Raw genomic sequence first — 24,689 nt, forward strand, 5'->3', positions numbered from 1 at the left:
TTCCAGATTGCAGGGTGAGAGTGAATACATTCTGCAAAAAGTTGGCGAGCAGAACTCGGGCCAGTTAGAGAATTGTGAGTGGACAGGGATCCAATGGAGAACCTGATTTTACACTCGGCTGCAAGTCCTTTGCTTGCTGCAGGGAAATGGGTAGGAATCCTGAGAGTTCCAGGAAGCAGTTTTAGTAACACACTTGATTGCCACAGGTAGATTGAAGCCTGACCAGATATTCAAAATGTTGTCCCGGAAGCAAAGTGCTACCCTGTTACAGAATTCTTGGGATGACTTCAGAGTACCCTGGGAGGGAGGAGTAGACAGTTCTTTAACTACTTTGAATCGTAGCTTAGAGAAATTGTTGGTGGCTCCTGATTTTCTCTGTCAAAAAGGACGAGTTAGTCAGTTTTATGGCTTGTTTGTAGTGCAGTAGGAGGGCTTTATGTTTCTCTTTTTCCCCTGGGCTATCATTAGCCTTCCATTTCCTCTCTTGTCTACGGCAATCTTGTTGAAGGCCCTTGAGTTCTTCAAAGAACCAGGGCACAGATTCTTTACATCTGGTTACTTTTTTAACCTTAAGGGTTGTGAAGGTATACAGAGCAGTGTTGACCCATGGTTGGAAACCCTCTGCAGAATATACAGAGGAGTTGTCAGGTCTGGCTCTGGTTCTAAGCTCTTAGAAGGGATCTTACTGAAATTTCTACTGGTTATTGGTTACGGGGTATCCATGGTTACCCCAGGTGAGGGCCTCGGGAACAGATTGTAAATGTAATTACATGATGCTCAGCCCAAATAAGGGTATGACTGTGGTCAAAAGATAGGTCATTATGATTAGTAAATATACTATCATGGGTTTGTCCGGCAGAATGGGTTGGGAAGAGTATCTACTGTGTAAAGCTAAAGTTGGACATAAATTCAAGCAGGGAGGCAATGTGGTTACATGAGGAGTCATTAAACTGAAAGTTAAAATCCCCCAAAATGGTGAAGTGATTGCGCACCATAAATGGCTCTAGGGTCTTGCACCAGAGCACAGGAAAAGTAGCACGTATACCTGAAGGATGGTTATCTAGAATACCTAAGAAGGTGTTATTAGCAGCAAATTTTAGACTAAAGTGGGCTATAAAGTGGTGATTCTTGTGAGAAAAATTAGTAATGAATCTCACTTTCTGTTGCAACTCTTTTTAGTACTGTCTAATATTAACTCATGTCTTGATTTCATAGTAGCCTTTTTTTTGGCTAATATCACAGGTTTTAGATCGTAACCCATTTGCATGAATCAGTTTCCAATATTTTGGGCTTCTTTTTGATAGTCCTGCAGATTTCATAATTATTGTTTTTTTTTAATATAGTTGTTACATTTTTGATACTTATTAAATGTATTTTTGGGAGAGGAGGTGGCCTAACGACTAGGGCGGTCAACCTCGAATCTGGGGAACAAGGATCGATGATTGGCAAAGACGCTCCACATCCTCTGATTCTGGGCAAATCAATTAATACCCCTTTACCTACCAAAAACAAAATCAATTTGTCTGTCTGGATGAAACTGGTGCTCATGTAAAGCACTCCGATACCCCATACCTTCGGGCCAAGTTTGCGCAATATACAATTCAGAAGATAAAGAAAAAAAAGTATTATATATTTTTTTAGTACCATAGTGGGTTGTGGGTTTATAGGTGTACAGGGTTGGAAGTAATTTAATTATAATAAATGAATGACTATTTTTAAATTAATATTATTTATTTAATTATTAATTATGTTAATTGCACAATTACTTTTTTTAAATAAAAATTTTATGTGTGGGTTGTGGGGTTTATAGGGGAACAGGATGGGAAGTAATTTTATTCTAATTAATTATTATTTTGTTTGTAATTAATAATTATTTAATTGATAATCATGTTAATTGTGTAAATTATGTTTTTAATTTTAGGTGTGGGTCATGGGGTTTATAGGAGTACAGGGTAGGAATTAAATTAATTCTAAGTAATTTATATTTATGTTCTTAATTAATAATTATTTAATTAATAATTAATGGTGTTTATTGTGCAATTACATATTTTAATTTGAAATGTAGGTGTGAGTTTTGCGTTTTGTTGGGGTGTATGGTGTGAAGAAAATTAATTTTAATTAGGTAACAATACATATTTTATTGATATTCATTACTACATTGATAATTAATTTTCTTAATTGTCTATTTACATTTTGGTAAATTTTTAGGAGTATGCTGTGTGTTCGGGGGTATATTGTAGGAAATACATTATTTTCATATAAGTAATTATAATGCATGTGTTAATAAATATTTATGTTGATAGTGTAAATAATTTACTTAGAAAGTTAAATTTTAGGTGCGGGTTGTGAGTTTTGCAGGGGTATATCGTGGTAAATAACTAAATAAAAATTATTTAAGAATTTTTTTGTTAATAAATAATTTATAAATAAAAATATGTATTCACATGCACATTTCTGTATTTTAGTCCTAATAATATTTGCATTTGTTTGTGATATGTATTCAACATTATAATTTGTATTTATTTCATTTAAAATTAAATATATTTGTATTTTTTTAAAACAATATTTTTATTTGTTTACTATGTTTTTTTAAATTATTTTATTGTGTTCAAGAGAATTTGATTGTTTCTAATGTTACATTGACTGCAGCTGGAATAGTACATTTTACCCCTCCACAATCCAACGCTTTCCCTACTGTTGCACTGACTGGAGTGGGAATAGTACATTTTACACATCTGCAATCCAACATTTTCCCTACTGTTGAACTGAGTGGAGTGGAAATAGTTAATTTTACCTCTCCACATTTCCTCCACACTCTCTACTGTTGTATTGAGTGTAGTGGTACTTGTACATTTTTTACCTTCAGAGTATGACAGTTTTGGCCCAATTATGATGGCAGTTGGACATCGTTGTGGTAAAGGGACCGGCCAACAGTTAGTCGGCGGTCCCGACCACCAAATTAGGATACAACCATCATGGAGGCAGTCGGAAACATGCATTTTTGCATTGAGGCTTGTTTTTAAACATACTGCACTCTGTGGCAGTCACAATGCGGTGCCTGCCACACGATGCAGAGATGTTTAGGGGGACACAGGTGCCCCCCCCCCCCAAGGAGGGCCACAGGGGACAGGGGCCCTGCTAGGGTTCCTGAAACAGGCTTTCCACCAACCTTTTCATGTCAGAAGAACCAACATGCAATGGGTGGCGGAAAAGTGGATCGTAATCTCCACGGTGGTGCCTTAGAAGGCACCGCCTTTATTGTGGGAGTTCGATCAGCCCACCCACCGGACGGGGAATGAAGGCTTGAGTGGTGACCTCCTAGGTGGGAAGGAAGGTCTCATCTTAGAAAGAGAAGAGATTTATTGAGAAAAGAATGGGTTTGCAAAAGGAAGGAATGCATACTGAAATCCATGTAAAGTGTATAAGACATACATATTGTCTGCTGATTCAGGTATCTCACTATTGGTAATGGGAGGTGTGCTGAAGAACTCTTCTGGTACACATATAAATGTATTTAAGGCACCTAAAGTGGGGCCCCATAAAAGCCAAGGGCAAGGAGCAAGAAAAGTAAAAGGTGGTCTAAACAGATACTAGTTAAGGTCAGGTAAACTAGTCCAGGCCTATGCCCAGCCCTATTTGGCAGGAGCAGGGGATATAATCTACAATACTATCGCTTAATCTCCATAGACTCCGGCAAAGATTAAGAGAATAGAGTCCTGGTAGAAGCACGCGCCACGTGAAGCTAATTGCTGCTCTCCGCGGCTTCCAAAGAAAAACCGACAGATTCGCCCTGCGACAGCTTTCCTGCAGGAATGATAGACTGAACGGCGGGTTTTTCTCAGAGAAAGATTTTAAAAGGTATGATTGTGCGTCGCCTTTCTAATCGATGCGGCAGTGATAGGATTTTGCTACAAAAAGAAGTATAGAATAGTAATAAGAGCCATTTATCTCCTTTTTGTAGCTACGTGTAAACATCGACTCCGCTCGCGGGAGTTTGGAAACCTCCATCGGCTCCGCTCGCGGCAGTCTGGAAATCTCCACCGGCATCAGTCACCGGCTCTAAGTGTGTCGCTTTTAATATTCGGAAAACTTTTCCGTAAATGGTGAGAAATATAATACCCACAAATCCTGAACAACTTAACCTAGTAAAACTTCATGCTAGAATATAACGTTGAGTTATGCTGATTTTTTAATAGCTTACAAGAAAACTTCTAAACCAAGAAAATCTATGATAGATTGAAAACACGTTAAGGGAGCAGTGAAATCCTAACTTAAAGGTATGTGATATCATACAAAGAGGGCAGGATAATTATGTTAACTAGATGCCTAACTTCATCATGATAAAAGAACAAATCGGTTAGTATTAAGAGATGTAAATGATGTCTTTTTTAGGTTTCACATGCCATATTAGAAATAAAGGTGCCTCACTTATCCTGTCCCAAGCTGAAGAATCAAAAGACCTTTTTAATAAAAGTCTAACCAGGTAAAAGTATAGAAAATAGAATACCTCCACATGATATGAATGGGTATATATGGATTAAAATTTAATGTAATGTTAGGGAAAATAGGAGCGCATAAACAGCAATAGAGAATAACATAGATCATTACTCAAGATATGTGTGCCCTGCTAGAATTTCTAGTCACACTGAAAATATGACTGAACTTGTGCATCTCTGCAATTTTCTACTCTTTCTTTCATTCTGCATCTTTTTATACCTATGATCTCTCGTTAGATAGAAGGATAAGAAATTGATGATCTATAATAAAACAGAGACATGAAATTCGATGTATACTAATAACGAAAGAACTGTATGTTATAGACGAAATAGAATATGATAAAAATAATGTTGTCTAGGCCTGTTCATCTTAAGGTACCTCCATGAAATAATATACCGTGTTGACACTAAGCTATGTATAAGGAGATGTTATATGGGTATAATAACCCGAATGAAAACAAGAATTGCACTGAAAATCTCAATGTTAGCAAAAATGAAATGAATAATTGTATTGGGATCTACCATTGTTACCATAAATAGACATAATGAGACTATGAGCAATAACACTGTTTTAAGTAAAAATGAGAACTAAAATTGTCCTGTTCCTTTTAGATAAACTGGCTGAAAATATAAATGTCCTGATGAAGACACCACGACGTGTCGAAACGCGTTGACTGACATACAACAGCCACAACAACAATAGATAGGACACATATCATTGTCCTTCCAATGTTTTTAATTCATGTGTTTTTTATAAAGTATATCATTTTTTAATATCAATTCATCATGTTTACAAAATTATACTGTAAAAATGTATCCCCTTTAATTAAAACAAACTGGTTTTGATATCAATTTGATTGTTTGTGTTACAGTTTATACTCTCTCCATTGGTAACAGTTTGTGCAAGTACATATTTGATTTGATTTGAAAAATATTTATAGAGCGCAACTAACACCGTTAGGTTTCTTGGCGCTGTGCTGGGGCGTGGTGAAAAGGAATGGAGAAGGAACAGGATCTAAGGATATGAGATAGTGAAGAGGAAAGTTTTAAGAAGTGATCGGAAACAAGAATATGAGGGTGCCAGTCTGAGGGAAAATGGAAGTGAGTTCCAGAGGGATGGGGCCAAAAGGGAAAACCTCAGGCCCCCATGTTTTTTCCTCTTGAACCTAGGAACGGATAGCAAGACCATTTGGGATGAACGTAAGTTGCGGGACGGGGTGTAAGGAGGGAGAAGGGAGGAAATGAAAGAGGGACCTAGACCAGAAAGAGACTTAAAGATGGTGCAGCCTAGCTTAAATTTGCAGCGGGCGGATACCGGCAGCCAATGAAGGCTCTTTAAGAGTGGACGGACATGCTGATCTTTAGGCTGGTGGAAAATCAGGCGGGCAGCCTGATTTTGTATCAGCTGGAGTCTTCTCTGTTGGTACTCAGGGATGCCGACATACAGCGCATTAGCATAGTCGAGTCGACTGATCACTAACGCCAGGAGTGCTAGCGTGAGCGCTTCGGTGGTAAGAAGGCGGGATATTTTCCGCAGTTTCCTGAGTTGGAAGTGGCTGGCGGACACCACTGCACTGATCTGCGGAGTCATTGAGAGGTCACTGCTAATAATGACACCCAGACTTTTGGCAGAGTTGACTGGAGAGGGAGAGCTTCCAAGACTGGCAGGCCAGATGGAAGGCTGCCAGGGATTGGAGGCACCCCGACAAGAATTAATTCAGTCTTGTCGGGGTTAAGCTTCAGGTGGTTTAGGCTCATCCAGTCACTGATGAAGCAGAGTGTATTTTGAAAGGTAGAGGTGGAATCCTCGGAAGAATCAATATTAAAAATCAATTGAATATCATCCGCTTAGTTGAACGCAGTAACGTTCAACCCGCGGAGAGCACGAAGCAACGGGGCTAAATACAAATTAAAAAGGAGAGGGGATAATGAAGAGCCCTGGGGGACGCCACAGGACAACTCAACCTGGGTAGCGGAGAACTGGGACAGCCTGACAGCTTGTTGTCGTCCCGTCAAGAAGGACTGAACCCAATCAAGGGCAGTCCCTCGGATGCCGGCCTCCTCGACACGGTCGACCAAAATCCCGTGGTCGACCGTGTCGAAAGCGGCCGATAAGTCCAGAAGAACAAGAGCTTGTCGGGTGTTAACATCAGCCCCCCTGCGCAATTCGTCCATCACGGAGAGGATGACGGCCTCCGTTGAATGCGCAGGTCTGAACCCAGCCTGCTTAGAGTCTAAAACACACGAGTCCTCAATGAAGGAACTAAGTGTGTGGGTCACGTGCGATTCCAGGACTTTACTGAGGAAGGGGAGGAGGGATATAGGACGGTAATTACTCAAAATGGAGGGATCTGCTGAAGGTTTTTTTAGAATGGCAACCACCTCGGCTTGTTTGAAAGAGCACGGGACAGCCCCAGTGGTCAGAGAGCTATTTATAAGGGCCAGAGGGGGCTCGGGGCAGGAGACAAAAGCTGCTCGAAGAACCGAGGGAGGACAGCAGTCACGAGGGGAACCAGAGGAGATTTTGTACAGGAGCGAAGAAAAGATAGCCGTCGAAACGGGGGGGATGGCAGTAAGAATGTGAGAATTGGAATATTTGGGGGGTTCGATGATTAGGGAATGAGCAGACAAAGTTTGAGCAATGATGCTAGATTTAATTTTAGCTATTTTTTCAATAAAAAAAGCGTTCAAGGAATCGCACAAGGTTTGGGACGGGAGTGGTCCTAATGTGAGTCTGGCTGGGTTGGATAGTTCTTCCACAATGGCAAATATGTCCTTTGACTTATTTGTGGAATCCATAATTTTAGTGGAAAAATAAGTAGATTTGGCAAGTGCTATGGCGGTTTTATAATTTTTGAGTGAAGAGGAGAATACCTCCTTATTCTCAGGAGAGTACCCTCGACGCCAACGTCGTTCTGCTTGGCGAAGGCCTAGTTTAAGAGCTCTCAGGTCCTCGGTGAACCACCTTTGAGCGTCGTGGCAGCGTCTGGCTCTGACCAATTTTAGTGGAGCTACTGCGTCAGCAGCAGAGGTGAGCCAGCAAGTAAGATTCAGTGACTGGGTATCAATAGAGACAAGTGGGTCGGGGGTGGAGGGGGCTGAGGAGCTAAGAATAGAGTGAAAAGTGTTTAAATCTGACCTGTTCCAATTGCGGGCCAGAAAGTTCGTCTCTTGGGGCTTAACAGTAGAGCAGGGGATCCCTAACGTGAATGTGATTAAAAAGTGATCTGACCATAGACATGGCAGGATGGAAGGGGCTGAAATATCCAAGCCAGATGACCACACCTGATCTAAAATGTGCCCTTTTGTGTGCGTGGGCGAATGGATGTGCTGAGTGCAATTCAGGCCTGACATAAGGTCCAAAAAGGCTAGTGAACTAGGAGATTCGTGGGTGTCCAGGGGCCAATAATTAAAATCGCCTAGAACCAGGATATTAGAATTGTTAATGGTGAGCTGGGCGATGAGGTCGCCAAACTGGGCAGGAAGGTTGGGCATGGAAGAGGGGGGACGGTAGATCAGAACACATATAAGAGAGGATCCTGCCAGTTCCAGCCTGATTACCAGGCAGTCTACCGAAGGAATGCTGGTAGTGGGTACTATGGAAAAGCGGATCGGGTGCTTAAAGATAACGGCAACTCCCCCTCCGACTTTGCCGGCGGCACGATTACCTTGTAGTATATGATAGCCGGGGGGGGGTGGCGGCCAAGATGTCGGGGGCAGAATCATCGGTTAACCAAGTCTCGGTCAAAAATAAGATGTCAGGTTGTTCAGACTCCAGAAGATGAAAAATGTCGAGTTGATGGCTGACCAGAGACCGGGTATTAAGGTAACAAGCCGAGAAGGAATGATGGAGGGGTTTTGTTGATAAGTGAGGACCAGATCTGATGTCCGAGATCAGGGGCCTAGGAGTGGAATATGGCCACGTTATTTCGGGGAAAGAGCTACGGGTAGTGAGCAGGCCTAAGGCGACCAGCCTGGGAACAGACTCATGTGGGGGGAGCGCAGGATTGTGACAAACAACAAGTGATGCGCGGGTGTACGTAAGAAGAGGGACAGAGTAACGCGCCCCTAGCCCCGGTCGGCCGCGGACGGGCGCAGACGGGCTTAACTCAGGCGCAACTCCGGCGCGCCTACGACGCGCCCGCTGCGCTCGTCCGCTGCGCTGACACATGGGGGCCGTTAAAACAGGAGGATGGCGAGGGGGTGTGGCGAGGCTCAGGCTCGCGGCCAACCCGTTGCAAGATGGCGCCCGCGGCCGCTGGGGAGCCCGTTAGGCGGAGCGACCACAGCAGGCGGCCAGGCACCACACGGGAGGCGATGTGATCAGGAGAAGAGCGTCCCCGCTTGTGTTCAGCGAAGGAAGGTAGGGAATTTAAAAGATAGACGTCCTGCTTGTAGTCAGTAGGACCAGAGTGATTTAAAATACCTGCTCGTAGTCAGCAGAAGCACAAAATAATAAAAGGCAGCGCACCAGCAGTTGCGTGACAGCCCTCTGCCACAGGGCTGCTTGGCAATCACAAGGGAGCGAGGGGAGGGGACCTAAAATAGGAGGATGGCGAGGGGGTGTGGCGAGGCTCAGGCTCGCGGCCAACCCGTTGCAAGATGGCGCCCGCGGCCGCTGGGGAGCCCGTTAGGCGGAGCGACCACAGCAGGCGGCCAGGCACCACGCGGGAGGCGATGTGATCAGGAGAAGAGCGTCCCCGCTTGTGTTCAGCGAAGGAAGGTAGGGAATTTAAAAGATAGACGTCCTGCTTGTAGTCAGTAGGACCAGAGTGATTTAAAATACCTGCTCGTAGTCAGCAGAAGCACAAAATAATAAAAGGCAGCGCACCAGCAGTTGCGTGACAGCCCCCTGCCACAGGGCTGCTTGGCAATCACAAGGGAGCGAGGGGAGGGGACCTAAAATAGGAGGATGGCGAGGGGGTGTGGTGAGGCTCAGGCTTGCGGCCAACCCGTTGCAAGATGGCGCCCGCGGCCGCTGGGGAGCCCGTTAGGCGGAGCGACCACAGCAGGCGGCCAGGCACCACGCGGGAGGCGATGTGATCAGGAGAAGAGCGTCCCCGCTTGTGTTCAGCGAAGGAAGGTAGGGAATTTAAAAGATAGACGTCCTGCTTGTAGTCAGTAGGACCAGAGTGATTTAAAATACCTGCTCGTAGTCAGCAGAAGCACAAAATAATAAAAGGCAGCGCACCAGCAGTTGCGTGACAGCCCCCTGCCACAGGGCTGCTTAGCAATCACCTCGCATAGCGAGTGTTTTGTCGTAAAGATAGCCTGGGTGTTTACCTTCACATTATAATCCCCAGAGAGCCATAATCGGGGATTGGGGGAGTCTCACTAAGGAAGGCATTAACATCGACACAAGCTTTCAGCAGACAAGAGCTAGGGAAAAAGGAAGTTCAGGAGGAAGCACTACACATAAAAAACCTAAGGCTATAATGTCTCCTCAAGTAAATAAACTACCAAAACCGCCCCCCTCAGATCGCACTTCCAGATTGCTCAGGAAGGTAGAAACATGTCTATGATGAGAAATTGTAACACCCTTGAACACCAAGAGACTCATGGTGGAAATTCTGAAATTGTGATGAGAACATCAACAAACTTTGCCCCACTGAAAGAATTAGAAACAGAAGACAGCAAGAAGGTTCTTCAGAAATCACCCCATAATTCATGACAGATCGTTCCTGCCTCGGGATTAAGTATAAGTGGCGAAGGGGGTTATAACACTTCTCCCCTAGGGATCTCTTCAGAGTGCCACACATCATAAGCAATAGATGTATGGAATGAAACAAAGTTGTTAGTGACAAAGCTAGTAAGAGAGATGAAAAACATGTTTGACATGTCAGAATGATCAGAAAGAGATATATGATTTCTGTCAAATGTCATCAGATAAAATTGATGACCTAGCATGATAAATGTATGTTGGGTTGAGTATGTCTAAAGAACCCAACACTTCTGATTGTTTTGTATTGTAAACCATATAAGTAATTATTTTTGAACTTCTAATTGTGTTCACTTGCTTACCTTTTTTTCAATGGAGTTACATGAATAAACAGGAAACATCTTTTGCTCTGCATGCGTTACAACGCATGTCAGTACCCCACATTTTTACTCCGCAAAAACTTTTACAACGCAGGGCTTTACACCGCAAACCATTACAATGCATTCCCCATTACAATGCCCCAGTAAAGTTAGAATAGTAAATTGTGTTGTAATGGACAATGCGTTGTAATGGATTGCATTGTACAGCCTTGCGTTGTAAAGGTTTTTGCAGAGTAAAAACGCAGGGTAATTGCACGCATTGTAAATGCGTGCGGAGTAAAGTGTCCTATTCGATTATACATTTGACCGTTGGTGTCTTCATATTAACTCTTTATGATACCCATTTCTTTCATTTTATTTAATTTTTTGCCTGATTAACTACACAACTGATCGCCTTGCTAGTTATACCATATTTGTTATTGATACCCTTGCTCCCGAGGGGTTATTGGGTTGCCCATCCTAGTGGTAGTACCTAACAGCAGGACAACCCACTTGAAGTGATAATCTCAAAAGCTAAGGTACAAATAGTAAGAAATAAGTGTGAGCCACTCTAGAAAGGCTAGAAAATCAAGGGAGGCAGAATAAAGTCAGGATCAATAATGTCCTCGAGAGAGCTGAAGGGCAGGACATTCAAGCCATTTTTATCAGCTCGATTAAGGAGGGACTGTTTGAGGGAGTATTGCAAGAAGATCTGGAAGTAGAGATCCAAAGAGTTCACCGGGATCCATTTGAAAAGGACAAAGCCAAGGAATATCTTTGTCAACTCTCAAACCTTTCTAGTCAAAGAAGCAATTGTATCCATAGCTCTGAACATGAGAGAGGTGACCGTTCAGGGCTATTCTTGTTCTATACAGCCTGACCTGTGTCGAGTCACAGTCTGGGGGATATGGGAACTGGAGGAATAGGATGACTAAATTTAAGGAATTAAGATCAAGTGTGCAGTTGAAATTTACCAGCCACTCTGAAAGTCATGTGGCAAAGCAAAATGCCTTCTCTCAGTAATGAGAAAAAAGAAGACCTACTAATTCAACAGATATAGCAGGGAAGGACCACTTGATTCCTTGTTTTGTTATAGAAAAGGAATATGATGTTTGTTAATTGAACAATCAAATAGTGTTTGTTAGAAGGTGCGTGTACAGAATATAAGCTGGGGGTATAGGAAGGAAACTTTTGTTACTTTTGAAACTTTTGATTTTAGTAATTTAGTAAAAGAGGGAGAGTGATGGATCCCCCACATGGTTGTTTAAGCCGAGGGAATAATTGTCAATTTTGTAGTGCTTCATTAGCGTCAAGCTTCACGAGAGAGGTGGAGTTTAAGCATATGGGGAAAAAAAGAATACAACTTAGGTCTAATTTAATAATTGTAAGATTGAGCATGAACAAGGAAGGGAGCACTTTTGTACAAATGCATGGAAGGAGGGGTGACAATTTCGGAAAATACACAAATTATATGATATGAAATGATAGATATGAGTAATAAAACTATTAAATTGTTGACATGAAATTTAAATGGAGTGAGGATAAAAAGAGGCAGATACTAGTTTCAGTTTTGGTTCGTAAAACTTTATACAGTTATACAAACAGCCTTAAAAATGCATATAAAATAACACAGTTAAAACTATTAAAATCTTGTTGCTATGATACATATAATGATAATTATAAAGTTTGTTTGCTGCGCTATTACATAACACTTTTCCTCACGCTGATAGATTTCAAAATAAATAGGGCAACATTATAGCATAAAAAAGGTTCACTTAAAGTCACCAGATATTTCATTTATGTGACCTAATATTCTGTGCAACAAGCATAGGTTTAAGATAATAAAAACAAACATTCTGATACAATTTACAGAACAATAGAAAGTGCAGTGTGCTTTGTTTGCTTTGGTCATCACATGGGCAAAGAGCCACATTGGATGGATGGGACTTCATAGTTGGGAAAAGCAACTAGATGGTGCACAATGCTACATCTCAATCTTACCAGCGAAAAGTGATGCTGCATATCATTTACATATGATAAATGGCTATGTCTTCCCTCCTCCAAGTTCAAAGACTTAAAAAAGGTGACTGTTGATTTATTCCTATTGTCTATCGATCGTTAATCAAGTCTATACTGAAGAAAGGTTTCTTTAATCCTCCACTTAGTTAATGACAATACCTTTGTAGTATCCTGTTTTCTTCTACATGCAGGGCAGTGCTATTTGCATAACCCCAGAGAGCTACCCCATATAGTATTGTATTGTATTGTAGGCATACTTTTAGAGCGCAGCTGTCACCCAAAGGGTATCCTGGCGCTTTGACCACAAACATTCCTACAGATGTCCACTACACTGCTCTCGGGAAAAGGTAAGTTTTGAGATCCTTTTTAAAAGACAGGAGATCCTGCTTGCACCTTAGGGATAGAGGTAAGGAGTTCCAAAGCTTGGCGGCCGTAAAGCTGAATGAGCGGCCGCCCATCCTCATCCTTTTTATCTTGGGAACTGTCACCAAAAAGGCCGAAGAGGATCTCAAAAGTCTGGCAGCAGAGTACCAAGAAAATAGATCTCGCAGCATCACTGGGCCTAGCCCATGTAAGGCTTTGAAAACCAGACAAGCAGATTTGAAACAAATCCGTTTTTGGACCGGTAGCCAATGCAGGTCTGAAAGCGCAAGAGAAGACGAAGCAGACCATGGCTGCGAGAGAGCTAATTTAGCTGCCATGTTCTGCACCAGCTGTAACTTCATGACCAAGGTGTTAGGAGCCCCCAGAAGCAGTGCGTTACAGTAGTCTAATCTACTGAGGATGATACTACGCACTGCTTCCGACCTCGCTGAATGGGGAAGTAGCGGAAGGATCTTCCGCAGCATGCGTAACAGTAGCATGCAAGTCGCCGTGGTTTTATTGACGAAGGCATCCAGCTGGAGACTAGGCCCGAGCAGGACACCTAAGTTGTGGACAGAATCTGCCGCTGCTACTGTGCCTAAGGTAGAGGAAGGCCAGAGCCCCTCTGGCAAAGGACGGGGCGTTCGGTCTACTGAACAATAGAGGACTTCAGTCTTTGCTCCATTGAACTGTAGCGAGTTCTGACGCAGCCAATCCGCTGCTGCAGTCATGCATCGATGAAAAGATTCCATGGAAACCGCATCCCTGCCCTCGATGGAAAAAATAAGTTGAGTGTCATCGGCATAATTGATGACAGACATGCCGAATGACTTAATCAAACTTATTAGAGGGCGAAGATATAAATTAAAGATTAAATATAGGGTTGTAGTTGCTCCATGTGCTCTATAGATAGCTACCATTTCGTTAATGGGTCTGTTCCCTAATTTTTAGTAGAATTAAAAAATCCCTTGTGATGCCCTGCTCATTTTAGCTCTAATGTTTGAAACATGTTGTGACCATGAGCCATTGTCCCCAAATAAAATACCCAGATAGCAAAGCGAGTTTACTAAAACAATTGGGGTATTATCAATAAAAAACGATTTACAGGATTTATGCTTAGGCCTACAGAGCATGGTAAAGGCTTTAGGTTTGTTAGTTACCATTTTCTTTAAAGTCATAAAATCTGCGAAAACATTCAGCAGTCTCTGGAGGCCAACTGGGGTTCATGCTAATAATACCGTATCATCGGCAATAACAATACAGGTATGGAGCGACTAGACGACCGAGGGGATTCTTCCTGAACCAACTGCAGGTAATTATCTACCCCATAGATGTTATGTTATGTTATGTTATGTTAGTGAAATTTGTAATGCGCACAGCTGCTCCAGCAAAGGAGCGTCCCGGCGCCCGACAAGATAGCCACACAACATAACGAAGGAACAGATTTAATTAAAATTCAGATTTTAACAAGGCTGAGGAAAAAGGAGAGTCTTGACGGCCTTGCGAAAGGAAAGCAGATCGACAAGGGACCGAGTTTCGCGAGGCAGTGCGTTCCACAAAGCTACTGCCCGCACCTTAAAAGAACGTCCCCCGGCTGGACTAAGTTGAATCGTGGGGCAACTGCCAATTCAAGGTCTGAGGAGCGAAGGGAGCGGCCCGGGATATATGGGCGCAGAAAATTATGCAATATGGGGGCAGAAGGGCCCTTTAAGATCTTAAAAGCCAAGCAGAGCACCCTAAAGTGAATCCGCTGCTTGATCGGCAGCCAGTGGAGAGCACTTAGGGTGCGGGAGACTGAGCAGAACCTAGGGAGGCCTACAACTGCTCTGGCTGCTGCGTTTTGCACTCGCTGGAGACGAGTCAGCTCGGCTTGATTTAACCCAATAAAAAGGGAGCTGGCATAGTCCAGCCGAGCTAACACCGTCGCCTGAACCACAAGTTGGCGGGTTGCGGCATCAAAATATCTGAGTGCAGGTCTCAGGTTACGCAGGATGCCAAAGCAGGAGGCTGCCGTCCTTTTCGTATGGCCAACGAAACTGAGTGCAGGGTCCAACCATACCCCCAGATTTTTACTCTCCGAAACCGGAGTGGGGGTGGGGCCGAGCTCAGAGGGCCACCAGGTATCTCCCCAGAGGTCCGTCCGCTTACCGAAGACCATCACCTCTGTTTTATTGGCGCTCAGTTGGAGACAGTTGGACGTCATCCAACTAGCCACCGCCCGAAGTCCGTCCCTGAAACGGGGGGCTTCCACCTCGGGGTCCCCGCTGATCGTGACCGCTAGCTGAGTGTCGTCTGCGTATGACACCATAGTCAGACCGCAGCGCTTCATAACTTCAGCCAGCGGCCTCACGTAGAGATTGAACAACGTGGGACTCAGCGAGGAACCCTGCGGAACCCCGAACGATAGAGGATGGAATTTAGACTGATAGGGCGGGGCAGCCACACAGAAGGATCGGTCCGCTAGGAACGAACGGAACCACTGAAGTGCAGTGCCGGTCACACCTGTCTCCTCGAGGCACTGCAGCAGGATGTCGTGCGAGACAGTGTCAAAGGCGGTGCTCAGATCTAACAAAACGAGCGCCGCCGTTTGCCCTGCATCAAGCACTGCCCTCAAATGCTCGACCATAAACAGGAGAGCTGTCTCCGTACTGTGACCAGCCCGGAAACAGTTCTGTGTAGCGTCCAAAACATTGGTACGCGACAGATGGTCAGAGAGGGCGGTGTTAACAGGCCCTTCCGCGAGTTTGGCTGGCCACGGGAGAAGCGAGATGGGACGATAGTTCTCAGATTTACTAGGGTCGAGAGATGACTTCTTTAAGATGGGCATTACTACTGCCTGCTTCCACCTCGGGGGCACCCGGCCGGATGTGAGCGAGATGTTAATCAAATCACGGACCGGGTGGGAGAGTGTCAAGTCTCTGAACATTACTGGCTTGAGTTGATCTGCCGGAGACCCAGATTTGACTCTAAGAGCCAAAGTCTTGAAAGTCTCCGGGGTAAGACAGGGGAAAGAGTCTAACACCACCTGTCCAGGCACAGTAAGCGGCTTGGCCTCGGCCTGCACCCCGGCAGGGAAAGCTCTGTAGATAGTGTGAACCTTCTCCAAAAAGAAGGCCGCCAACACTTCACAGTGTGCATTAGAACCGATGGTATCAGCAGCTGTTTTTTTTGCCACAAGGTCCTTAAGAGCCTTAAAGATGGTTTTGACCGGATTCGAGCTGTTGCGGAATTCCAGTGCATAAAAAGCAGCCCGGGCCCTACAAACAGCTCGATGGTAGACCTTGAGTGTGGCCATATACAAGGTTTTTTTGCTCTGGTCATACTCCCTCCGCCAGTCTCTCTCTGCACGTCTGCAAGAACTTTTCAGTGCGTGCAGGGTACCATTATACCAGGGACTGGGATCACGAGGACCGCACTTGCTCATTATCATCGGGATAAGGGAGTCTAGGGCCTTAGTTACCCATTCGCAGAAATGGTCGTAGACTCCACATCCTCCACTGAGCCCAATGAATCTTCCGTGAGGAGGCGGTAGAAGTCTTCCAGCTTTAATTTGCTCCAACGACGCCTGGGCAGAGCTCGCGGCAAGGACTTAAAAAGCGCCTCTGACACTGGGCAGTGAATCGCTACCAACGAATGATCTGTCCAAGGCAAAGGAAGGGAGGGGGCCACCTTTACCCCCCCTAAATTTGAGAAGAAGGGGTCCAAGGTGTGTCCCCCAATATGGGTGGAATCTGAGACCAGTTGAACTAATTGAAGGGCCTCAAGGTCAGCCCCCAACCTGCACACTGAGGGTAGGGCTAATGCGTCAAAATGGAGGTTCAAATCTCCAATGATGGAAAAATTGGCACACCCTACTGCCAGAGAACTGATTGCCTCAGGAAGAGCCTCTCGAAATGCCACATCACTGCCCGGCGGGCGATAGATAAGCAAGCCTGTGAAAGTGAAGTGAGGTGTGACAGAAACCTTAAACAAGGCGCTTTCACAGCCCGCGATGTTTTGAACTCTCCAGGTGCAGGGGTAGCGAGATTTTACAGCAAGCGCTACTCCTCCGCCCCTGGAAGAGCGATTAAGCGTATAGGTGGAATATTCGGAGGGAAACGCCAGGTTAAGGACCGCTGTGTCGGAGTCCTGAAGCCAGGTCTCTGTCATACAAAATATGTCGGGAGGTTCCTTGCCCATAAGGTCTGCTGTGTCCTGATGGTGTTTGACTAACGACCTCACGTTCAGATTAAAAGGGAACATAATATTGGCGCTAGCACACTTCCTTGCCGAATACCTCACCCCACTTTAACTAATTTGGTCGAACATTCCCCCTGTGGGCCAAACCGAATTTAACGAGTTAGTTTCTCACAAAGACAGGAGAGAAACCCAATGATTGGCCTAGGTACACCCAGGGAGATCAGAGTTGACCAGAGGAGGTTATGGTTGACCAAATCGAAGGTGCTACTTAAATCAGCAGATACTCATTATGCAGCCACTGAAATAACAGGGTGCAGATGTCATGATCCTGGAATCACATTTGTCAGAGAAAAAATTAAAACATGTGACTTCCAGGCAGAAATGGGTGCGGGAAGTGATTTGCACAACATTAGTCAAGAGGGACAGAAGTGGTAGCCATTTTAGTTGCAGGGCAATCAGGGATACAGGTATCATGGTTGGTGGTGGTTGGTACCCCAGCATACAAGTAGCTTGAAGAATATGCTAAAGGATTTAGGATTAAGAGCTATTTGGAGGAAAAAGATGTGAGATCATAGAGCTTACTCATTCTACAGAACCCACACTCATAGTTCTTGAATGAATTTTTGCTTTTTAACTGATCTCCGATAAAAAACAGGTTAAATATATTCCAAGAGTGACTTCAGACCATAAATTAGTGTGGTTAGAATTAGAACTCGAAGACAAAAGGAGTCTACAGCAAACCAGGTGGACAATGGAGCGAAGATTCTTCGCACACCTGGAATTTATACATAACCTCCTGACTCTCACTAACGAATTCTTTGATTTAAATCAAGACAGTAGCACGTACAGGGTTGTGTGGGGTGCTAACAAAGCATATTTAAGAGTGGCTGTATCCGAATTGGTAATGAACCATAGATATGAGGAAAAGCAGGTGGAAAATATTCTGTAGAAAGAGTTACTGTGTCTTGATCACCTGGTTTGTGATCTGGCATTAGCCAATCAATATGAACAGATTAATAGACAAATAGCAGACGAAGACAAGAGTATAGGCTTATAGGAGAAGGAGAGCAACTTGCAATATGGAAAAAAATTTGGTGAGATAGCAGATGAAATATTAGCTTGGAGAGGAAAAACACATGCTATCTGTAATGATATTCACTGTACTAAAACAGGAAAGACAGAGGAGGATCCAACATAGCCGGAGGAAATCCAGAGTGCATTTAAGGGGTTTTATCAGGAGCTGCATAAAAATACTATGTCAGTTGATACTCAGGACATAGAGAAGTGTCTAGAATCTACATGGCTTCTATGTTTATCAGAAGGGAACAGGTAGGAATTAGTGCAGGTAGCATTGGAGGGAGAGATCTATGAGGCCATTTGGAGTATTAGAAGTGTAAGGCAGCAGGGCCAGACAGGATTTGAGAAGAAGTATACCTATATTCTATTAAAGAGATCTGCCCCTTACTAAGAACACTTTTTAAAAACATACTGTTGAGGGGCTGGGAACCTCCTATGTCCTGGGGAGAAGTAACGAGTGCTGTGATCTGGAAGCCAAACAAAAATCATTCATCAGCTACATAAATTTTGCCATCCAATCTCCTTGCTAAATGCAAATTATAAGATCTTTGCATGCCCTCAAGGTGGGGACATCATTCTCCATCCTTTCTCACACCATTTCCCTGACTAAGTCAAACAGGCTTATGCCTCTGAATGGGCATTTGCATTGGCCCCTGCACTTTATCATAACCATACTGGTTAGGATAAGGATTCTTCTTACCACATTATTCCTATAAGATCTACCCCTCGGGTACAACCAGAGTATCCTATTAAACTGAATGCTAAAGCACCCGACAAAGAAATTCTTTCTCAACTGGAGTACGAGGGAGCTATTGAACCCTGTGTCTCTCAAGTAAACAATCCTCTTTTTCGTGTTCTGAAGCCCAACCATTCTTATCGCATTGTCTTAGATTATAGACATTTGAATAGTCACACTTGCACTTTTGCTGTGCAAAATACTCATAGTACAGCACTTGTCGTGTAGTTCCTATATATCCTATACACGATCTGCACGTTCGGATAACATAAACTGTGGGTTTGGTGGCAGACTGGTTCCAGGTATGTTAGCCTATTTGCATTAGCTAGCTCACAGTGCCACTAGAATCTCCTCTTGTCGGGGAGAGAATAGTTTCTGGTAACCTCAGAACATGACAAACCTAATCCTCAGGATCATGGAAACAATATACTACTTATTGCTCAGTCACTCGTGCTCACTTAGTTTGTCTCAGAGATACACAGAATAAACAGTCTGGGCGTTTCAATAAGAATTTATTGAGCAGTTGTTATTCTAGTCTAGAATAGATTTTGCTGTAACAACCATTAGACAGTAGCAGAGATATATGATTAGCAGTACTACGACAGTAAAGGGATGGTACAGTTCTACCATTTTGCAGTAATCATGGATATATACAAGTACATAAAACACATAATAAGAAAGTGCGTACCCCTACGCTGTTTCCTTAACTATATGTACCTAAATGTACCTAGCATTGGTTTAGGTGTTATGCCAAGAATCCCTCTAAGGTCAAGTCAACCTCATTACCTGAGAAAGGAGAGAATATGGGACCCCGTCCTGGCCTCGAGTTGGACACCCCACGAGGGATGTTAGATCACTGCTAGCTGGAGCGTCTGCATGCAGGAATCTCAGCATCTCTGGTCAGTGTGTCAGCCAGGAAGTCACGGTCTCCTCTGTCTGGCTAAGCAAGATATGATGTATATATAACAATAAGTTTCTCCAGGGGTTCGACCTTGCTGTGTTACTGTGTCGGCCTAAAAGGATGACGTTGGGCTTGGACTTTATACATAGATATTATACAGAAGATGTTCGCCCTGCTGTCAGTCCTGCTGTGCTTCCAAGAAGCCTCATGCATAATGTATGAGTTTTGAACTAGGGAAAAACCCACGTTCTGAATGCATTGTTGTATCTAGGTAAAAGGTCAGTCCCTATGAACTGTTGCAGTGTTACCTGCGCCTATATAGGGTACCTATATGGACTATAGTACACTGATTAATAATATCGTCCATTAAAAAAAAACTGCTTTAGAAATTTCCAATAGTTTTTCCAGTCACTATTCGGCCCCAGAGAGCTGTGACTGGTCTGCATTTAGTGCACTCAGTTTTGAAATACGCTACACCCGACTCCCTATGGGGTATAAGAATACTTCCGGCATTTTTGAGGCACAAATCATGTTGATTCTAAACGATATCAAACCAGACGCCTTGTCCTATGTTGATGATATGTACCTAACTGATGAAGAATTGAACCCCCACTTGGCAAGAGTGGATTGCATTATTTTGTGATTTGCTGAATTCGGTCATAAATCTAATTCGGAAATTTGTATATTGCTTTTCTCAGTGTCCTTTTTGTAGGCTATGAACTAACGAATGAGGGAAAGAGCAGTGCCCCTCATTTTCTAGAAAAATATGCTCATTTACAACCTTTAAGAACACTTCAAAATTTTCACTCTCTGCTGGGATTTTTATATTTTGGCAGGATGTACATGTCTGATTATGCCCAATGTATTAAACCTCCATGTTTTAATACACCCAGATCTTTACAGGCAATACTGACTTTCAAAGAAATGTGTATGAGCTCTATCATTAATCCCTTGGTATATTATGTTTGTATGGGATCCCTTTGTCCTCTTAATCTTTGTGATGAATTTTACATGTTTATTGATTTTCCTATTGGATACATCATTTAGCACTTTAAAATTGTATGTGCTTATGTGCTAGATATGATGGAGAGCTCTGAACTTTGAATGTATCCTGATATATGTTTTTATCTTTGAATGTTCTGTTTTAGCTATAATGTGAATATAGTTTGACTTGATGACTATATGGGACTCAAAATATCTCGGTTATATCAGAAAGGAAATCTACTGGGTTTGATTGTTTATTGCTTTCATTCCTGGTCTGCATGGGTCCAATGATTACAACACCTTATACTATGGTGGGAAAGGCTAATGTTTGCAGTGTAAGGCAGCCCATGAACCCACCTATGAAAGCTACGGACTACGTTATTTCATGTTAGGGTGAAATGGCAATCAGACTTAAGGTGACAAAAATAAACCTTAAAAGAATTACACTTTCCTTGTCAAAGACTGTAAATTTTGCACAACGGCGGCTTAGATTTGATTCACATACACCTTTCTGTTTTCATTGGTACAATCACCATTGTTTGACAAGTCTAAGCTCACATTACCTGAGACTCATACCTTTTCTGAACTACAATTGCTTTCTGCAACGTAGAATAAACTCCAGGCTGAGTCAATGTCTTTGGCATGGCATTATTGGGTTATCTCCGGCCTTTTTCGTCTACTTTTATCAGGTTTAGTGATTTCAGGATTCAGGATTATATTGCTGAATACTTAGACACCGTTAATCTAATTGATGCCTTATCTTCATGTCCCACACATTTAAATTATTTTCTCTTCCCCAACGACCGTATGATTACTATGCCGTCTATACCACCACCACTTTCACCAGATCAAGCTACTATCCTCTTTGAGGGATTTGATGGTTCTCACTATTTTACCCTGCTGTATGCTTATCTTCAAGTTTGTGAAGAAAATGGAATAAAGTTTATTTCAGATTCTTCCTCTCTCTATGTTAGGTGATCTTCCTCCTCTTACATGTAGCCACACTTTGCCTCCCAGTCTTATTCAATATGTCAGACGCACTGAGTCATCTTCCACATTTTTGCATTATACAATTGACTCATACAAAACCACATTCACTCTGGTTTATTGAGGAGTTGAAAGATTTCAAGCATCTTTGCAAGAAAGCAAATTTCTATTGGTTTAAGCCATAGTCTAGAGAGGCAATCCCTCTACTTGATTTCCAGGAAACGTATACATTGACAATTAATAAAGACTTTGCCACCCTTTCCTAGTGCATATTTTCTCATCAACAAATTCTAAGAAATATACATTTGAAATAGCCAATCTAGAGTGTCTGAATTGGCAGATACCTGCATTCCCTACTCATTGTGAGGAACGTACCTTCTACTTCTGACACACTTTCTGTACCTCAGATTCTAACATGTCTTTCACATGCTTGGTAATGATTGATGTACATAATTAACTTTAGGTTTCCCCCTAGAAAAAGTAGTGATGTCTCTAACTACAGCCTCAGCATTAGATATGCCTTATTTTAAGAATGAATTGAGGACCGAATAGCTTTGGTTATCACAGGCATTTATGATATCTCAATATACGCTGCCATTGCTTTCACCTCTTGGAAACAGCCTGTAGTTTTTCAGGCTTTGACGAAAGCTAATCCAGACTCTAAATTGTCCTATAATTTATCAACCTTTTTTTGTGCTTCTTCCCTTTTATTTCCAAAGTTGCAAAAACTGCAGTTAATAATCAACTGTTGTAAAGTCTGGAAGTACGTAGATTTGTTTTATCCTATACAAGCCGGTTTCAGACTGCATCGTGGCACAGAACTCATGCTGCAATGTCAGATAACTTTTGCTGCTCCCAGTACCCTGGAAGACTATGTTAATCCTTCTTGAAGTGTCTGCTGCTTTTGAAATTGCCACCCACTTTACTCTTATATGCAGGTTACAGGAGGTTCGGTGAGGGAGACAATGCCTTCAGCTTTTTTTACTCTTCTTGGAATATCAAGCGCCAGCCAACAGAATCTTTGCTTTCTGATTTTCCTCCTACTTAGTTAGGACCTTGTTAAGTCCGTCAATCCTCTGCCTTGAGCCATACCCTTTTTAATTTATGTCTGGCGCCACTTTCACATATTATTAGAATCCCTTATTTTAGTCTTTTTATTATGCTGATAACACCTAACTTGTTTTAGGTGTTTAGCGGTGTTCTCTATTGGTTACTCAATACCACTTTCTAAAATATCCAGTTGGATGGACAAAAAGCTTATCAATCATAATTCTGATAAGACCATGAAATTGTTACGGTGGCCATCTTGCTTGGGGCAGTCACAATTCTGCCAGATTCCCAAGCACTCAACCTTGTCATTATATGTGACCAAATGCTGTAATGTTGTGCTCAAGTCGTCATGGTCAGGTGTTTTTTATCTTCCGGATCCAAAGAAAATTCTTATTGGGTTTTCTTCCTGCTTGTCAGAAGCCCTCAGTCCAAGCATATAGATGATTAAGACTGGATTTTGTAATTCTATACATTTGTGGTTTCCCCCATATATGAACCATAAACTCTAATTGATAGACAGCGTGGCATTCTGAAGTGGGAAAGTACTTCACCATGACTAGTTAAAAATATGTAAGTGCATTGCTTTTAAAGTGCTGTGTATCTGAAAAGAGTCCTTCTTCATTAATAGCCCTACATTTCTTAGTGGTTGCACAGCCAAAATCCTGTATTCTATTTAGGTCATCCCCAGCCACATTTCTGGTGTTCTCGCTTTTCAACACTCAATTCTGCAGTTTTCCCATCTGGCAGAAAAAAAACTTGGAACTCTTCCCCAACATTTTTGAGTTTTTTTTTTAACAAGTTCTGCTTCACGATGTTCTTGAAAAGTGGAAATAGCTACTGCTTCACTTTCTACTAACCTGCTTCATGGTATATTGCGTTTAGCTCCAGGTTACCTTATTGGAGGTTACTGTTGAGGTTTATCAGTTTTTCATCAATTCAGTTCAAGGCCTCGCGATTTCTTGTTTTTATTTGTCACTGCATTTTGTAGGCTGTGGGAACAGAACTGTTACCCAGGAAGTGGTTGACAGTCATAGCAGTCTTGCTAAGCAATAAGGTGTAATGTAGTTCCTATATTCCCAATAGGCTCTGCGCATTGGAATAATATAAACAGCAGTGTAGACGTAGGACTGAGGTCGACTAGGTCTCTACTGCCTATATTAGACTTAAGGTTTGCCAGCTAGCTCAGAGGTCACTAGAAACTTTCTCGAATAAATGAGGAGGAGTTTAACCTCCCTGGATAGACAAGAAGGGGTTAGCTTCTGACAACCATAAAACATGACAACTTTGCTCCCCCAGAATAAGAGTGTATCTCTAGAGTCGTGTGAAAACAATAGACAGCTATTTCACTCAGTCAAGTGTGCATACTTAGTTTCACCAGAGTGCAGAGAAAAGAGAGACGGGCGTTTTCAATAAAAGGTGTTATTTATTGAGCAGTCTTCTTTCTCATGCAAGAGAAATGAATTGCCACAATTGCAATACTTAAAGTGAAGTAAAGTGCGTACAGTAAAAGGAGGATTATAAAATAATACTGTAAAAGCATTGACATGGTTTCTTAGCCATATGATACTTTAAAATAGATAAAATATATACATACATATATACATTGACTAACGTACTCAACTGGTGCTTCTGAATACGCCTAACCCGGTGTACCTGACCTAAGCCTAATACGTGGGAAGGAGTAAGTAAGTAGCAGTTTAAGTTAAGTTGGTTTTTGCCAAGAATCTGACTCAAGAATTCTCTTCAAGGGTTTAGTCGCTCCGTACCTGGGTAATAGAAAGCAGGAGGTCTTGTATCTCTCTCTCAGGACTCGATATCCCAGTAACCCGCGAAGGTATCTGGAAACACGGGAGCTGGATTTCTCGGCAGGAGAAAAGAC

Source organism: Lissotriton helveticus, chromosome 11 (assembly GCF_964261635.1).
Source record: "Lissotriton helveticus chromosome 11, aLisHel1.1, whole genome shotgun sequence".
In the NCBI taxonomy this organism is placed as follows: Eukaryota; Metazoa; Chordata; class Amphibia; order Caudata; family Salamandridae; genus Lissotriton; species Lissotriton helveticus.